This window comes from Egretta garzetta, unplaced genomic scaffold (genome assembly GCF_000687185.1).
Source record: "Egretta garzetta isolate BGI_Z169 unplaced genomic scaffold, ASM68718v1 scaffold71, whole genome shotgun sequence".
Taxonomy (NCBI): domain Eukaryota; kingdom Metazoa; phylum Chordata; class Aves; order Pelecaniformes; family Ardeidae; genus Egretta; species Egretta garzetta.
The window spans coordinates 103,309-105,693 of record NW_009258618.1 but is presented as its reverse complement, the minus strand read 5'-3'; the positions used below and the strand labels follow the sequence as shown (position 1 = coordinate 105,693).

At 67.4% G+C, this 2,385-nt stretch overlaps 1 protein-coding gene across 1 annotated transcript in view; it reads left to right on the top strand.

Moving 5' to 3' along the window:
* The window catches only part of CASKIN1 (CASK interacting protein 1), a 30,288-nt gene that overhangs the window by 11,604 nt on the left and 16,299 nt on the right, over window positions 1-2,385 (top strand).

Here is a 2,385-nt window from a genome sequence, read left to right as displayed (position 1 = left end):
GGCCCCCCCGGCCTGCCGCTGCCCGCAGGCTTGGGCAGCCCCGCACGGCACCATGCTGCTCCACAGCCCGGGCTGCAGAGCTGCAGGGAACCAAAACCCTGGTGGGCAGGGAAACCTGGAGCTGCAGCCGCATCACCTCCTCGGTGTGCCCGGGGTCCCCGCCCCAGCCGCCTCCCACGCCGCTCTAATGTGCTGTCCCCTTCCCTCCCTCCCAGAGCTCCTCGGATCGGCAAAGAAAGTCAACGTCAACTTTCAAGACACCGACGGGTGAGTGAGGCACCCCTCGCGGGGCAGGACGGAATGCATGTGCTGTGGGGTGCACAAAAAAGGGCGTGTGTGCCGTGGGGTGCCGTGAGCAGGGGGGTGCGTGCCCGTTGGTGCGTGCAGCACAGGGTGCAGTGAGCAGGAGTCCCCTGTGTGTGTCTGGGTATGCTGGGCTCTCTGGAGCGTTGCAGTTGAGCTGCTGGCATCCAGACGGGCAAGGGCTCTCGCCCCCATTAGCCAGCGTGGCGGAGCCCTGCCTGCAGCCCTGAGCCGGAGGGCTTGCACATAGCAGCCGTGGGCATCAGAGGAGGCGAGGGCTAAAAGGCAGAGGAAGAGCTGTGCCCCATGTCTTGCTGGCCTTTTCCCAGCTCTCGCCGCAGGCTTGGGGCTCTCTGGTTGCTGTGTGGGGAGCAGCCCCATGGGGTGAGCCATGACCTGGGTGAGCCGTGACCCCGTTGCGCTGTGCTGCCGGTGCGCTGCTTCACAGCTGGCATCCCAGGTGGGGAGGAGAGGGGAAGGAGGCCGCAGGCTCACCCCTGTTAATCACACTAATGAGGCACCCCCGCCGAGGAGGGGGCGATGTGATGCTTCCAGGCTGGGCAGCAGCCGCCCCTCTGCCCCCAGCTCCCCCTGCCCTGCGCCCTCTGCCTTGAGCGGGGCAGCAGCACATGGGGCAGGCGATGCTGCGTGGTCCCCAGGGATGGATTTGCTGTAGCCGTGGAAATGGCACGTGAGCCAAATGGCTGGATGTGGTCAGGAATGGGAGGGCACACCCTGGGCATGCACAGCTGCAGCAGCCTGGCTCCCTCCTCATCCTCGCCCCCGAGCAGGGCCCTGGCGCCTGGGCTGTGGCTGCAGGCATCCCCTGGTACCCTATGGCATGTCGGTTCTGCCAGGCCGCACGTGTGCACATATGTGCGTGCATGGGGGCATGCAAGCGTGCAGATGTGCAGCTGAGCAAGCGCGTGCGTGCAAGCGTGTCCATGAGCGTGTGTGCACAGCAGCGGGAGTGTGTGGGCACGCCGGCCAGTGGTGGGGCGGGTGCGTGCATGGGGCAGGTTGCCGAAGGGCTGTGCACCGCGGCAGGGCCGGTACTGTACAGCAGTCGAGAGCTGCAGGCAGGGCCCCTGTGCACTCCCTGCCTGCGGCCACCGGGCAGCTTGGCCGGTGCAGGAGCAGCCCTGCAGCAGGGGAGCAGCCTCCAGCTCTGCTCCTGGAAAGGATCATCCCCCAGGAATGCACAGGGCAGACCTAGGCTGCAGCCTGTGAGTGTTCCGCTCTGCCGCCGGCATGTTGTGCCAGCCCAGCCAGCCTTGGTGCCGTGCCTCAGTTTCCCCATCTCTGCTGTGCTTGTTGATTCCCGGGCCGGTGGGCAAGAACTGTGCTGGTGTTCCCACACTTGCCTGGGGGCCGGTGCCCTGCCCAGCATGTGGCCATTGTGACTGGCCCTGCTGTGCTGGGGATGCCCGTGAGGCAGCCCGGGGGAGGGCTGCGATTTGCACCATCTTGAGCAGATTTGAGCAGGGCGCTGGAGCGGAAAATGTTGACATTTCCCAGGCAGACGTTGGGGATCAACCTCCTGCGCGAGCTGTCTGCTCGCATCGCCGCTCCCCGCCGGGGGATCGCAGGCGGCAGCTCTGTGGGGCACGTGGCGGCTGGAGTGTGCTCCCCAGTGGGGATGTGTCTGCCTCTCAGCTGGGGGTCCTGGTGATGGGGGGCAGAGGGGATCACTGTCCCACCGCCCGCCTGTCGGGCACCAGGCAGCAGCAGGGGGCCGGCAGGTCACGCTGGGGTCTGCAGTCCATTCCCGGGCTCCAGTGACACCGGGGTGGCCCCGGGGATGGGATGGGGATGCTGTGCGTGACCAGGGCGCGGAGCAGTGGGGTAGCGGGCGCACGCGCAGAGGATGCCGCTGCTGGGAGCAGCAAGTAGGTCAGCTCCGGGCTGCTTTCCAGCAGTGAGCCTCCTGGTTTGGCCCGTCCCAGGGAAAGCAGAGCACAGTGTGTCACGGCGGGGCCGGTGACGGTGGGCCCCACGGCAAGGCCCAACGCCGGGCAGGGGCACTGCTGCCATCTGGCAGCCTGGACCCCCCTGCACCAGCGCCTGCAGTTGTGCTGCGGC